The 16,228-nt window shown below is 49.5% G+C and overlaps 1 protein-coding gene across 3 annotated transcripts in view; it reads left to right on the forward strand.

Annotated features, from left to right (window-relative positions):
- The window catches only part of ELFN1 (extracellular leucine rich repeat and fibronectin type III domain containing 1), a 104,372-nt gene that overhangs the window by 20,447 nt on the left and 67,697 nt on the right, over positions 1-16,228 (forward strand). For all 3 annotated transcript variants that reach the window (XM_021539699.2, XM_031506179.2, XM_021539698.3), the window contains exon 2: positions 1,916-2,028. The gene's annotated coding sequence lies outside the window, so the exon portion shown is untranslated. The remainder of the gene's footprint in view (positions 1-1,915; positions 2,029-16,228) is intronic.

A 16,228-nucleotide genomic window follows, 5' to 3' on the forward strand; every position in this document is an offset into this window, starting at 1 on the left:
AAGCAGTTCCACATCCCTGCTTGCACCACAGACCAAGAGCTGAACATGGCCTTTGATTTATTTATGATATTCCTGGGAGACAGGGGGGCATGTGATGTTCTGGACAACAAGCAGACGTGAAGAGCATGGCCTGGGTACAAACCACAGTGAGGGTGCAGATGGTGGACATGAAGTGGGAACGCTGAGGGAGTGATTGCTGATTGAAAACCTTGTGATGCAGGAGAAGGGAGTAGAGGGATTCCTCAATTTGTCTCCTTGCCTCTCCCAAGTAAATCCTTTCTGGCTGATGTGGTTGGCATATGCACAGAATCTTGGCTTGGTGCTTCAGTGGATGGTCTCCAGTTCGGGTAATAGCTCAGTGGTGGGGGGGAAGCATTAGGGAGCCCAGGGGGCAAAATGGCTTGCCATGATCTTCAAAGAACAGGAAGGAAGAGCATTTTTTCTGTTCTTGTTCATATTACAGGAAATTTCCCCACTCTCGTTTCAGTTAATAACCACTGGGGCAAGAGGCTTTCCTAGCTCGTAGGGGAGCAAATCTGAATAAACCAGTAACAGTCATGTTGTTGAAGAGTGGTTCCTCTTGAGTTGTTTTTCCACTGTTTGGATAAATAAGACAATAAGAAGAGCTGCTGAGATAGTTGGCAGAGAAATGGATCCCCCAGGAGATTGGGACAATGTTGTTTATTCGTGGGAGCTGCCTGTGCATGAGGGGTCAGTCCTGCAGTTCTGTAGAGAGAAGGGAAACAAACGTTCTCTGTTCTAGCACTGGATTCATTGCAAGGAGGTATGCCAGAGATCATTAGTGCCACAGCCACCATGATCTTTTGCTCAGATTAGTTTTCTCTTTTTAAGGAAAAAAAAAAAAATAATAATGACAGGTTCCTGTTAGATCAGATATGGACAAAGTAATAGCAGTATCACAGAGATTGAGGTCTGCAAGATTAAAATGTGAAAGGGAGGAGAAATGATAGCTTTGGTCCTGCTTGCTGTTACAGCAGCCATGTGAATAAATGACTCTATGCAGATAAGCAGGGCAAAAATAAAAGGGATGCTTAGGACAAGATAGCAAAAAAAAAAAAAAAAAAGGGAACTAATCAGCGGATTCAACCACTGTAATAATGCAGTAAACATGGAAAATTACATTATATTAGCTCCTCTGCTTCCCCTTGTAGACACTAGCCACAAAGTCATCGATAGGTGATTCCCTGGGAAGGTGCAGTGCTGCAGAATCCGGAGCTCCCTGCTCCTGGGGGAAGGCATGAGTGATGCTAAAGGGGAAAGTTGACTTTTGAACTGCCTGAGGAAGAAGTGGCTCAAGTGGAGCTGAGGAAAAGCTCACAGCTCCCCAAGTCAAAAATCTGCTCCCAGGAAAAGGATGGCCGGTGTGTTTGTCCTCAGCGCTCAGTCAGCTGTAGGGTTTGTGCTCAGCTACAGCTTAATTGCAGTCCTAGGATGTTCCCCTGATGCGGGAGAAATTGGTCTGCTGCAGATTTTTTATTTATATATATATATATATATTTCTTTTTTAACTAGTGAACTGATTTCCATTTTGTTCAATTTCTCACAAAGAATGACAAGTAGCCACTGCAGCTTTTCCCTGCGTTCAAGCAAAACCAGCATGTAACATTATTTGCAAATTAGCTTCATCCCTCTGGCTCCCAGTTAAAGCAGGAGCTGCTTGGTCCAGAGTTGCTCCCAAAATATCCATTTAAACCATGTAATGATTCTGACTCTCTCATGCATAGTAGATGAAAGACGATCCGCGATTTATTTTTGAAGCTTTGAACCCCAAACATGGTCAATCATAGAAAAAAAAGATTAAAAAAGGAGGAAGTCATGATAATGCAAAGCTGGGAGAAAAGCAGCCCTACACTTCACAGTAAAATCCGTTTTCTTTGCACTTTTTTATTAACAGCTTCAACTATGATCAGTGCATAAATCTACCTGCAACACAGGATGTTGGAAAATTACCGAGAGACAGCAACGTCCTCCCTGCTGCTTGTTGAGAAAAGAAGGATGCACCTTCAGGTATGGGCTGGAAAATTGTTTCATCCTCTGTTCCCTATTTGTGTTTCACTAAGCTTGCTCGTTGCATTGATTAGAGGGGGGAAATAAGGTGTTTGCAAAAGGGAAACTTCAGAAGGGATTCTCTAAACTTGTCTCAAGCCACAGATAAGTGTCTGCTGCACCCAAGTGAAGCCACAGGCGGAAGGAAGACAAGCACAATCAGTATGACTGATAAGCAAGCTTCCTTTATTCAAAAATCCTGTCGGTTTATATAGGGTTTGCTACAAGCAAAGTCAGCAACAGCTCTCATTGGTCAATTTACAAAGGTCTGTGTTCTGTTTAGGCTATGTGCATTTACAGCTATAGCCAGGTTTCTTAAGCCAAGTTTCTCATCTCTAGTCAGGTCATCATGGTACATCCCATCTTCTCTGGGCACATCTTGTCACACAGCCTATTCTTGTACAAGCATATCTCCAAGGATATGCTCATCCTTATTATCTCTTTCTGACCTTGTACTATTTCCCAGGCCTTGACAGACCTTGTACAGTTTCCCAGGCCTAGACACAGAGCCTATTTCCCAATCTCTGTTCCCAGGCCAGACACAGCCTGGTTCTGATTCTGGGGTCTCAGACAGAGGTATCAATGAATAACTGTTCCATTGATCCATGACCCCTCTCCTGCAACCATTCTCCAACACACAAGCAGTGCAAGGCTCTTCAGGCTCTAGTGGGGGTTAGTGGTGGCATTTTGTCTTGTGTTTGCTGTTGTTCTTTCCCTTCCCCATGGAGGTTTTTGATCCTCCTCCTTAGTGAGAACCAGATCAGCTTCGCTCTGGGTGCTCTGGCAGCATGGGGAAGCAGAGCCCTGCCATTCCCAGCTCCTGGTTCAGGGGGGATCAGCTCCCCTCTGGGTTCTCCTGCAGTGTTGGGAGGCTGAGCACATTCCCTGCCATTCCCAGCTCCTGGTTCAGGGGGGATCAGCTCCCCTCTGGGTTCTCCTGCAGTGTTGGGAGGCTGAGCACATTCCCTGCCATTCCCAGCTCCTGGTTCAGGGGGGATCAGATCCCCTCTGGGTTCTCCTGCAGTGTTGGGAGGCTGAGCACATTCCCTGCCATTCCCAGCTCCTGGTTCAGGGGGGATCAGCTCCCCTCTGGGTTCTCCTGCAGTGTTGGGAGGCTGAGCACATTCCCTGCCATTCCCAGCTCCTGGTTCAGGGGGGATCAGCTCCAATCTGGGTTCTCCTGCAGCACTGGGAGGCTGAGCCCATTCCCTGCCATTCCCTGCTCCCGGATCACGTCAAACGGAATCGCCGCTTCCCCGGCCCTTCGAAGGCATCACACGGAGGGAGGGCTGAGCAGGATGAAGCTGCGTTGGCTGCTGCTGCTGAGCAGCCTTTTTAGAGCAGGAGCAGAGCTAAGCACTCCTCCTGGGTTTTCTTAATCCAGCCTCAATCCATGCACTTCAAACAGGAGCCTTGTTTGAGGGCTGTGCTGAGCACTCTGGTCTCCCAGAAAGCTGTTCCTGTGCCTGGAAGGGCCAGCCAGCAGCCAAAAAGCTGATTTTACTCTCTTTTGAAGAGGATGGAAATTGCTCCCTGTGAGTAGGGGAGTGTAGAGGGGAGTTGTGGTTCCCAGGACAAGAAAAGGGAGGGTTGGTGACTTCCTGAATGTGGATTTTTCTGTCAGTTGTCTGATGCTTTGGGCTCAACATGGACAAACCACTGTCCCTGAAATACAGCATAGCAACTGGATTATAGCTGCCACATCCATTTCTCAAGGGAGAAAAAAGGGGTTTTTTCCCTAGAGAGAAAAACAGAGGCCAGTTTAAAACATGTCAGCCTTCTCCAGTCTGCTTCCCTAAATGTATGTTTTGTAGCAAACAAGGACCTAAGGGCAACTTAAATCTTGGCAACTGGTCAGCGCTGTGATGTTGCAGTTTTGGGTTTCTCATTTATCTAGGTGGGTTGGTTGCTTCTTTTGCCACCTGTGCAAAGTGGTTTGAGGAAATAGTGGGAATTAGCTCATCTCTCATCTCAGTGTTTACAGATGCCTGTCCAGTGGGAATTGCTGTTTCTGGTGAAGCTCTTGCTCTTCATTGTGTCCATCACTCCTGTTTGCATTTCCCTTATCAACACATTTGCTCCCTGCAGTGACCTCTGGGGACTTGAAGTAGGCAAATTGCTGTCACTGGGGCTGGTTTTCACCTGGGGCCTCTTAGAAGGTGGGAGTATTGTGAGCATTGGGGTCCCCAGCATGTGACATGGGCTCCAGAGGAAGCCTGTGGTGGGACCTGATGTCCTGACATATCTCTTGGGGTGTGTCTGTTCCAGTGGGTAAATGGGGGGGGAGCGAGATGTGCTGGGGTCAGAAAGGAGCTGCAGATTTGGGGACTTTGTTCACTGATGTGTTTCATGGATGTGCTGGCCAGCACTAAGGCTTCCTCATCTGTGGGAAATACTGGCAGTCTTAGAGAGGCAGCTTAGATTGAATTGTGTCTGCTGAATGGTGCTGGGTGCTGTCTGGATTTGGATTAGTTAAACAAGTAGTTCTGCACGTGTTTTCCAAAGGTGAGGAGATACAAGAGGGGATGGGTGTTAGAAGGGGGGTGGGTGAGAGCTTCCCTCATGGTGCAGGGTCACCTTTGTGCTGAATTTTCAGCTGGATTTCCAGCTTTCTGCCACTTCTGCCTTGGCTGTGGTGCTCCAAAAGTACTTTGCACCACACTGATCTCTCCCCAGTTTTTCCTTTAGCCTCTCCCTGCATGACACACAATGCTCAAGGGCCTGACACCATGTGCCAGGAGACACCATAAAAGTGGGGTTTGCTCCCTGCAACTTACTGTTCACACCCTGCATTTCTTGGCAGAACTCTGGCCACGGGGGAAATGTTTTTCACCCCTTCCCTCATCCAAGCATGCCCTCCTCCCTGCAGGGAAACCTGCGTTGGCACAGGACAATGTTGGATGATGCTGCACATTCAATATGAGGATGCTCCTCTAAAGCAGGATGAAGGCTGAGAGTAACGCCTTTTAATGTTCTTTCTCATAATTATCCTCTTAATTACTCAATGAAATGCCCAATAAAACAAATCACTATAATTTCTATTTTATTCCCTGCCTTTTGTGGGTTATTTAAGAGCTCAGGATACATTAAGGAGGCACTTTCTCATGAGGGAATGCTTTCCAATAGACGATACTTGCTAAATGGTTTTATGTCCCCATCCTGTGTGTTTCATCCTCATTTTCCATGCCAGTTTGCTAATTACCAGAAACACTGGGAAGCACTGCTTCCCTTGCTCCTGATCTCTGCTGTGATGAAGTCACAGCTCTGAGTTTGTGACATCCCCATGGCAACAGCCTGTGATGTCACTGGTGGGGATTACAACTTTGCAAAGCATCCAGGCACTGGCAGCCGGGCTGGAACTCTTGGGCTCTCACATGTCTTTAAATAGCAAGGAACTTAAACGCAGGGAAGTCTTTAAGAAGGCTTTAGATTTCCCTTTTTTTACCCTGAAGGAGGGGAGGCTGTTGTCTGCAGGGCTGCCAGCAGCAGTGCTGTCCCCTTGTCCTGCAGCAAGCCCAGCTCGCTCAGGCAAACTTGGGGTTTGCTTGGGGGAGCTCAGCCCTGCAGTGACCTTGGTGCAGGATTCTGTGGCCATGGGATGATGTGTTGGGCATCTCCCCAGTGTCCCTGGGGGCTGCAGGTGTCCCCAACCCCCTGCAACTCCCTCTTGCTCTGCACTTCTTGCTGATAAAGTGAACATAAAGCAAACCTGGGGATCACTGATCCCCACAGCCCACCCCTGCCCATGCTTCACTCCATCTAAACTGCTGGCTCCACTGGTTTTCTTCCGTGCTTTTTGTCTAATACTCCTAGTATTTGCATAATAAGACATTGTTCATGCACAGGCAGTGAGGGAGGAGGATTTGTGTGTGTGCCTCTCTAGCAACAGGAAAATCATGTAATAACCACACTTTATTTTGCATCTGGGGAGGAAATCCAGCTCCCACGGCTGGTACCACAAACTGTGCAGGATGTTTAAACACACAGCCTCAAAACTTACACAGGGCAGCCACCTAACTGATATTTATGTACCTTATTTAAACAGCAGAAGCAAATCAAGCAGATGGAAGATTCAATCTCTTTATTTTAGCTTTTCTAAGGTAGGAATAAAAATGATATTTCAAAGGCCAACGTGTCTCAGCTGAGCGGTGGTGGGGAAAAGCCTGTGCCGCAGAACATACTGTCCTGTCTCCTGCTTCCTCAGATCATAACTTCTAAGCTGGATTCAATAGAAATAAATGTTCAGTAGTTCTGGTGGTGGCCTTTCGAAGTGGAGCTAATGGAACAAGACAAAAAAATAGTTACAACATTTTGACAAGTGCTTATATGTTTAATGCTATGCAACTGTGGGGAGGTGGTGGGTGCACCTGCAGGGAGCTGTGCCCCTCATTAGCACGACGAGTCCTCCCACAGACACGGGAAATTCAGCAAATGCTGTTTGGGCTGTGTGCTGGTAAACAGGCTGAGGGCAGCTGTGGCTTTGGCAGCCCCAGCCGTGCTGCAGGTGAAGGGCTTGGTGGCCTCACGCTGGAGCTCCCCGGAGGGAGAGGAGGGTGGCCAGTTCTTGGAGAAAAGCGGTGCAGGAGAATGCATAACATTACCCTGAGCTGAGACAGGGGAGATGAAGAGGCTGCAGTGATTAAATTGGATCTGCTGAAATCCTTCCAAAGCAGGCTTAGGAATTAAGAGCCATCAATGTCACATTGGGGGTCACTCGCTGCAGGACACCTCCGGCCGTGCCTGGCCTCCCCCCCGTGCCTCTGTTCAGCCCCATCTGAGCCTGAGGAAACTCATCCTTTGTTTCAGAGCCTGGTTGGACATTCCCCTCTGCCACAGAGCAGCAAATCTCAGCCAGGAGGGCCTCTAAGAAGCCAATTTGTCTGGAGAGGAAGGATTTGACTGTGTATGGCCAGATTTGCCTTGAATTCAGGTGTGATCAGGGATTTAGTGACGGGGGAAGGCGGTGGGGACAGAAGGCACTGAATGGGCTGGGCTGGCATTGCCTTCGCACAGAGATCTGCTGGCTGGTCCCCTGGCAGCAGCAGTGGTGGAGACTGAGCCCAGGAGGTGTCAGCTGGTGTCCCCTGTGTGTCAGGACAGCGTGGTTTGCTTGCTCAGGCGATTCTTACCGTGCTTGTGGGACCCCCCTGAAGCCACCGTGCTGTGCTGCGGGCTGCTCATGCCTGCCTGGCCCTGGGGCTGGATCCAGCTCACCACAGTCTCACCCAGAGGAGTCCCAGCCTGGAGCAATGCCATGGCAGCCTGCACACACCAGCTGCACCTCAGCCTGGGATCGTTCCCCCCCAATGCCAGCATGGGAATATCGGTGGGACCAGCCAGAGCCAGGATGGAGCCCACTCATGGAACTGGCAGGCATTCCTTGTGTGCTCAGATGCTTTGGTCATGCTGACCTGCACTAGACCAGGACCCCAATTCTTCTGCTGCCACTGGTGCCACATTTACACACATCCCCATCAGTTCTGTGAAGCAGAGCCACCTCTCAGCCTCACACAGGCACTGAGCAGAGCCCCAGAGGGACTGTCCTGCTTGACAAACCTCTGTCTCATCTGGGGCTCCCACTGAAGGTTTTTTTTATGCCCCTCCTCCGCCTTTCTCCTTATTTTCCACAGCTGGAACGACGGGTCACAGCAGGGAGATTTTCACACATCATTAGAGCCAAGTGTCCAATTCCACACAGCCGTCAACCCCAATCAGAGCGATTTAAAAGGCAGGGCTTCCTTTAATCATCCGGGGACGCTCAGATCTGTTAGTGTGAACTGAGTGCTCCCATCGGCACGGCACAAGCCGGGGAAATGATGCTGAGATGAGACTTGTGGTGTTCAAAAGCAGCGACTCCTCACTTGTAGATCAGCCCCAGGGCAGACCTGGAGGGTGAGGTCCTTCCTCCCTGACTGTCTCTTCTGGTTTTCCTCCATGGATGTTGAGGTGGCCATGGGTCTGTGTGTGTATGAGAAGGCTGCTGTCTGCAGCTGAGCCCTGGGCCAGGGGTGATGTATCAGAATGTTCCTAAGCAGGAGAGAGCCTCAGCACCAGCATTTCTGACTCACGAGGTGGAAGCATCCTGCTGAGTGAGGCCCTGAGCACTGGAGATGTCCTGGAGACCTGCGGGCGCTGCGTCAACCTGCGCCTCCACGGAGCAAATGAGTAACTCGAAATCTCGCAGCTCTGCTTCACCTCTGCCTGCTCCAGCCAGCATCCCTGACCCTGGGCCACTGTAAAAATGTAAAAATGCGTGCTGGGCTCTGTGAAGTGATGCAGCTCCGTGCCTGTGGCAGCAGCAGGAGACACACAGGCACAAAGTCCCTCCTTTCCAAACGGCACCTGGAGCCTGCGGAGCCGTGTGCGTGCGCAGCCTGCCAGGGGCGCGCTGCATTTTCCCTCTGTGCAGCCACACACGACCTTCTCTTGGCCTTCTCGCAGTCCTGCCACAGCCCCCGTGCAATGCAGATTGCACGTGGATATGGGAAGGACAAACACATGAGGAACATCACAGAATTACCAACACACCTGACTGCAGGAAGATGAATGTCCTTCCCAGGCTCTCTGGCATGCGCAGCATCGCTCCCCACAGTCTCCCTGTCTCAGAGCTTTCAGTGCTCATGATTTGTCCAAGGGCAACTTTGCAAAATGTCAATGTTTTTATCAAAATTCCCTGTGACAGGCTTCAAGGTTTAATTAATGGAACTTGGGGGTCTATGTTTGTTTGTTTGCATGAAATTAGTTTTATTTTTTTCCTAAGAAAGCAAATGTTTTTCCAAGGAAGAAATGACAGCCTCCGGTTTTTTGCTACTCTGCCATGTCTTTCTGGCTAACCTGCTTTCTAAACCAACCTTTGAGTCTCTCCAGCAGGAAGCTCAGCAGCTTGGTGGTCCTGTGTCACAGGTTCCTGTGAGAGAGTAGCACTGCCACTGCCCAAGGCAGCATGCACACACCACTGGCCAGATCCACACCTGCCAAGACACCTACATCCCTGAAAAAACAACAAACTGATGCTGTAGATAAAATCAGCGACTTGCAGAGAGGGTTCTGCCTTAAAATCCCTGAGACCAGCAGCAACACAGGCAAAGGCTAGGAGAAATTTTGCCATTAGCCTCTGAAAACCCGAAAATTCCTGCTAAAGAAGCAATCACGTTGGTGTTTGTTCTGCCCTTGCTGCTGCAAATTGATTGGATTGATACGAATGAAGGCAGTGGTGTAAGAGAGAGTCAGAGCAGCCTTCTGGACTTTGATTTGATCTCTGCCTTTCATGGTCTTCCCTTTTGTACTTGCTCATCGCTTTTGAAAGCAACTCTTTGATGAGAGGTGGAAAAATCTCACTTAGGCAGAGCTTTCTTGGCAACAAACATTTGACTTTTGGAGCTGCCCTCATCTGTTGGGTAAACATGAAATGATCATCTTTGACTGGAACTGATCCTCTAGAGCCATGTCATTCCACTGGGGAGAGGTATTTGCACTGATTTTCTATGTGGATTATTTCTGTAACTGACTGTAATAGTTTCTTTGACGGCATTAGGGCTTATTATGTCAGGATTTATTTTGGCGTGAGGTGATTCAACATGCTGTCGTCCTGTACCTTCCCTTCACTTGCTGAAAACCAGGGGCCCGTCTCCTGCTCCCACCACAGACACAGTGGGGGCAACCTCTCTGCAGCTTTCCCCCAGCTGCTTCAAAAATGCTGAAGGAGCACGCTAAGAGAGAAAATTCCCTGTGAAGGACAGGTAAAAACTCACCTAGGTGGAACACCTACATAGAAAAGCCTCCTAGAAAGAGGAGGAGAGGGCAACAGGGAAGGGATTGCAGCTTCAGAGGAGCAGTGCAGGCTCTGGGAGCTCCCCGGCATTAGCAGAGGGGTTTACTGCAGAAAACACAATTGAGGATTAAATGTGGATTATGCTGCAGTGATCCTGAAACATCAGCAGTGCTGAGGCAACTAACAAAGGACTTTATTTCCTTAGGAGAAGAACTGCTCGGCCCAAAGCAGTTGGAGATAAAACTCTCCAGGAGCTGCTTGTGATGAAGTGGTGAGGCAGTGAGCCAAGGCAGCATGTTTTGGTATCTGGTACCTCCTGGAGAATTTGGCAATGCAAACTGGTGGATCTGCTCCCCAAAGCCCCATGTAATATGGGATTTTGGACATCAGTTCACCATCAAACACTGCTCAGTATCAGAAGAAAAGGTTCTCATAAACCCCTTCAGTGCTGTTCAGCAGAAAAGAATGAGTAAGACTGGCTGCTGTTCTCTCTCTGTCAGCATCATTAAAATCATTCAGGGCCTTGGGTTTGTGGTGCACCTGTCTTGCTGGGATAGGGAAAGGATTGGGCTCATTGTTTTTGGTCTCCCTTCGGCCAAAACAAAAGTTTGTGTGTAGGAACTCCTCTGGGTTGTGCAGTCAGCCAGGCTTGGGGTTTCTTTGGTTTGGCAATTCCAGCTGAATACCTCAGGGCAAGCATCAGCTCGGTGGAACTCAGATGGAGAGATGGATGATTGGGATGGACGGACTAGGTCATGTTGAGGTGGCAGAGCCCAGGAAATTGGGACCTCACCTGCAAACCCTGCCTTGCTCAACAAATGACAGTGAGCAACACTGACCTCCTCAAGCTGGAGTTTGGATCATGCTGTGCTTGGGCAAAAGGAGGCACTTTCAGCCTGCTGAGCTGACCCCTCTGGCTCCCTTCACAGGCTGAGTCCCAGCAGGGCTGTGTGCAGGAAGGGGGATGCACCCTCTGCTCCATAACACAATGGCTAAGGCAGTGCTTACACCTTGCCTGCAGCAGCAGAGCATTTGTCAGTCCCCTGGCATGACCTCAGGGCTGGGAGGAGCAGGGGGCTGTCTGTCTGTCTGTCTGTCCATCCTCTCCCACCACACCAGCCACAGCTCCTTTTGGCAGCCTGGTTCCCTGCTCCAGCAAGTGCTGGGCTAATGGGGAGGCGGCCGCAGGAGGAACACTCTGTTCAGCAGCTGCACATTCCATTAATTTAATGAGGATTTTCTTTTTTTACAAGGCAGATGGTAAAATAGCTATTTTCTGTTGTCTAATAAATACCATCAGCAAGGCAGAAAATGTGCAATCTCGCCAAGTCCTTTCTGATTCCTCGCCCTCCTGTCCTGGTGCGTTTCCCCGTTCTCTGCTGGCAGCTGGTGGGGCTGGGAAGTGGGATGGGAGGGAGAGGTGGGACACCAAAGGCAAGTCCAAAATTGCTGGTGGGACCTGCAGACTGAGTTAGCAGCTTTCCCTGATTGGGCAGAGGCTCGGTGTCCTGCTGGGAGAGCTGTGCTCTGGCAGCCTCCGCCGATCCAATTCTCACTTCATCTGATTGCAGTAATAACAACTCACACAAATTTCCTGCCTCAACCTGAAATCTTCCAGCTCTGCAATGCAAATAATATAATGTGTGATGAGGAGCCCAATGACGGGGATAATAATAATAATAGTGATGAAGCCTTTATTCAATGAATGAGTGAATCAAGCAAGCAAAAATAAATGGTATTCAGGGCTTGGAAATCAATAGGAAGAGAAATAGGAGGAAATGCAGGGGGACTTGCATCTCTGGGCGGGTGCTGTCCTTAGGAATGGCGTGAAGGAGAGATGAGCAAAGCCCTCTGATCTGGGCACTCCTTTCTGCCCGTGCTGCTCCTGGGCTCGCTCCTCTCCTGTGGCTGTATTGCTCTGCTGAGCTCACTGCTGTGCCTGGTCCCAGCCTCCCTTGATCTCTTTGGCCCCCTTGATTTACAGCTCTCCTGGGCTCTCTGAATGTGTCTAGGCAGCTGGCAGGCTACAGACCTGACCTGGGGCTGGGTAATAACTTGTCTTTTGTCCCATGCCCAGGAGGTTGGCCATAAAAAAGCTCCAGACATCAATTTTCCTCTCCACCGGGGTGGAATTGCAAAATGATGAGTTGGTCTTTGCCCTCATTTATCTCTTTTTTCCTTTCTCCTCCTCTTTTTATCTTTCTCTATTCTTCCAACTCTACTGTTCATTGCTCTCTTCTTCAACCCCTTTCCACTATCTCTTCCATCATTTACCAGCCTCCCTCCCCTTTGCACATCACTGCTTCTCCTCTCTCCCCCTTTTCCCCTCTTCTGCCTCATTTTTTCTGTGTGTTTCCTTCCCATCTCAAAACTTTCATGATTTTTCTTGCTGTGCATAGCAGTTTGATATCTATACCTGTAATAGCTTGCTAATACAATAATTCTATAAGAGACCCTTTAAAACCCAAAACCTTGGCAGGTAGTAAAACTCACCTTTTAACTTGGCTTCCTCTTTATCAGGGATTCATTTCAGACAGGATTTCTGTGTGCAGAGCTCTGCCACTCTCTGTTAGTAAAAAAAAAAAAAAAAAAAAAAAGATTAATTCCTGCAACAGGCGAATATGTTTCACAGCTCTGGTGAGCAGGATCTATTCTCCACCTTCTGCAGGTACATGGGGGATTTAATCATCTAACATGGTGCCTCTCTTTGTCCAGTGTGTGTTTAAACTGTGCTTTACCTGTACCTGTGCAGAGACCTTCTGAGGAATGCACCAGTGGGGCATTCCCATGAAACCTTTGGGTTATCCAAGGGATTTTTCCACTTTCTGGAGAGATGCCATGCAGCAAATTCTGAGCTGCCATCCTGCTCTCTCAGGTGCTACTGGCATGGGTTGAGGTTACTGAATGCTCTGTCCCAGCACCACCAGTGCCAATCCCTGCCCTGAACCCACCTGCTGAGGTCTCCCATGGCTCCTGCCTGTATCTCCAAGCAGTGCTTGCTCAGGTGAGGGACTGGCACATCTCCAGCCTGGCAATGCCCCTTCTCCAACCTCTGAGAACAGAATCTTCCATAAGCCTAAAGAAAAAGGACAAGCTTCTTCTGCCTTTTCCCCCTCCAGCCTCTTTAGATGGTGTCTGCAGCTTTGTATTGTGTTTAAATCTATGCAAATATGTAAGTGGATAAAATATGCAGAAGGCAAACCTGGGAAATTTAATCTGACTTGCAAATGTGCTGGGAAGAGGCACTTGGTAAATTGAAACCAGGCTTTTACTCCTTTTGCCCCAACACCTTCAGCAGGACCTGCCCCAGGGCTGAGTCCTGACATCCTCTCCATTTCCACTGCTCTGTGGGCTTGGGGGTAATGAGAAACCTGGGTATTCTCCTGTATTGTAAATATTGCAGTAGGCCTGACCTCTTCTGGGCTCTCCAGTGTCATCCAGTTTCCCTGCTGGCCCCTAAGTGTGGGTGGAGAGGGCAGCATTTGATTTCTCTGCAGTAGAGGCTGAGGTGGTGGTGTCTTGGTGGGGACATTGAGAGTGATGGGAACAGGCAGTGAGCAGCCCTGGGAGCTGGCAGCAGGCAGTGAGAGCTGCCTGCCAGTTCTGCTTTGGGACTGCCAACCCTCTCCCAGGGTGAGGAGCCCAAATTTCATCATCTCTACCGGGTTCCTGAGCAATGGGGCAGGAGATGGCACTGAGCAGGGATATGTGACTTGCAAATCTTCCTGTCAGGCTGTTTTCTGGACAGCACAAATCTGGAATAATTTCCCTGATCAAGCTGCCAGCTTTATACACAGGAGATGAGGTAGGAGATAATACAGCATGTCTTGTGCCAGATATTCAAGAATTTCTAAGTATATTGCAATCAGGGAGCTACAGGGCAACATTGCTCTTTCCATTTCACATGCAGGAAGGCCCTTGAAAATGGTGAAGTTTCCTGCCAAATCACCCCAGGGACCATAATCTGTTTTATATTTACAAAACTCTGGAACAATGACTCTCTGTGCTTCCCTGACAAAACAGGAGAAAGTATTCATCTTTTCTAAGATAAAAGAACCTGATCTGACAGAGGTTCCACTCTGGACTAGTCAAACATGACATTTTTCAATAGCAAAAGCTGGCTAGCGCCAACCAAAATTGGATTTTCAGCAACAAGGTGACCAGAGTTTGGGGAGAGGGCCTGCAGGTAGAAAGACAGATAAAAACAAATTGTGGTGAATCATATTTCCTTGATAACAGAGTTGTGAGATGCCCTTCTTGCATTTCTGAGCAGAGCAGTGGTTGCCATCTGGGCCTCCTTCCTCATCTTACTGAGCCTCACCAAAAGAGCTGAGAGGGGCCCAGGAGCCCTGTTGGAAGGCACAAGTGCCTGGGGGAGCTGACCCAATAAATCTGTGGCTTTCTTGGTTTGGTTTGGTGTGAACTGCTGGTTCCCTTCACCAGCACTGCCAGACCAATGTTCCAGGGCATCCAAAGACTCCTCATCCTGCAGGATCCAGGTTGGAAAGGCAGCATGAAGTAACTACAGCTGCTTGGACAGAGCTGCCAGAGCCAAACTCTTCCCAAGAGCAGCAGGCAGCCTCACAGAGGGGCAGAGGGCACACAGGCAGCTTGGGAGGCTCAGGCTGGGCACTGGGGAGGAGATGTGCACTGAGAGTCTGGCACAGCCCCACAGCAGATGGCCAGAAAAGGCTGTGAGATCTCCATCCTTGGAGGTCTCCAGGACTCAGCCACACCAAGCCATGGCTGGTCCAGCATTGACGATAATCTTGGAGCTAACTCACAGGAGAGCTCCCTCCTGCATCCAAAGGACAGCAGGCTGTCACCTGCCTGCCTGGGAGAGATTTGGCACCCCAAACTGTTGTGTACTTTGTGCTGAGAGAAGAGCCAGGCTTGAAATGTCACCTCATTAGAGCTGATAGGTGAGATCTGTTACAGAAAAGGAGAGCTATCAGTCTTCTGGCTCCTGAGGGGACGAGCTCTTCAGCCAGAATGACTGGGGGATTGTAATGGAGTTAACTGAGATTGCCACCAGGGAGCTCAGACGCTGGCATTTAGCTGAAGAGGAGAAAACATCTAGATTTCTTTCAAACCCCAAGGAAACAGCATTTTCTCAAAGCAGAAGGAGGGAGCCCTTGCCACGTTGGTTCCTGCCTTAGGCTGCATGTCTGGGGCAGTGAGTGTGGTCAGTCTTGGTTACAGCAGGTGGATCAGCCTTTTCCTTTTCTGGAGGGTGGTCCAGTTGTCCAAGGGTACTCTGGGTCTGCCCAGGAGATCTGATGGGCTTCCATGGAGCCAGGGCTGGCATGCAGCCATCCCCTCCTCCAACCCAGGTGGGAAATCTTTCTTCCAAATCAGCCTCTATCATCTTGCCTGCAGTGGGAAGCTGATGGAGAGAAATCCTTTCCTGGGGCAGACTCAGGTGCAGGGGAGATTTTAGCAAACAGCTCTGAACTTCTGTGTTAAACAGCATCGCCCAAGGGGGTGGTTTTGCTGCAGATGATCCCTCCCTGCTGCAGAAGTGCCCACCTGAGCCTGGCCCAGCCCTGGCCTGGCAGCTGCTCTGCCCTCAGGCTCCCCTCTCCAGGGGCTTTGCCTCATTAACTTCCCGGTAAGTTGAGAGTTCAGCACTGAGTCTTAAGGAATTGGCAATAACGCCAAGCCTTCATACAAGGGTAAAAATAGCCCTAATCATTTAGGCAATTAGTTAATTAGCCTCATTTACTTGAAAGCACAGAGTGGCGTGGGAAGGCTTTTCTGCTGGGTTTGTTGTGTTTTTCTCATTCACTTTGTTTGCTTTTCCCTTGCCATTTTCTCTGCTCCCTGACATCAATACAGGGAGCCACAGCATTCCAGAGCAGTGGAATGCCAGCAGGAAAGCGGATGCCAGCCGGGACAGGATGCAGGGCAGTGCTGCAGGGCAGCAGGACTGGTTCTGGCACCCAGGCTTAGTGTATCACGGGGGAAGTGGGTGGTTCTTTGTGGTCATGGTGGCCTTTTCCAGTCTCAGTGATCCTGTGGTTTTTTCCATGCTGTTCCTTCCTCATCCCTCCTCTGACCCTTCACTGCAGGTTGAGGCTGTGGCACATTCAGGGTGTCTCACAGCTCTTTGTCAAATACCTAAGGGCAATTCTCCATGCTCATAGCATTCTTTGCTTTTTTTTCCCAGTTAGAGAATTCCTGTCTAGTCTAATTCCTTAGACTAGAACTGACTGAGAGGTGAAAGGAGGCAAGAAAAAACAAGGTGTTTACTGGGGGAAACTGCGGTGCTGGAGTATCCCAAGGCTCAAGACTATGTTGGTCTTTAATATGCTGGCAGAGCAGCTCCTGCTGTTGGCCTGTACCTGCCAGCCCAGGGCTGCTGCAGCCCCTGGTCCTCTCTGCTCCCAC

The sequence above is a fragment of the Lonchura striata genome, chromosome 16, assembly GCF_046129695.1.
Source record: "Lonchura striata isolate bLonStr1 chromosome 16, bLonStr1.mat, whole genome shotgun sequence".
NCBI lineage: Eukaryota > Metazoa > Chordata > Aves > Passeriformes > Estrildidae > Lonchura > Lonchura striata.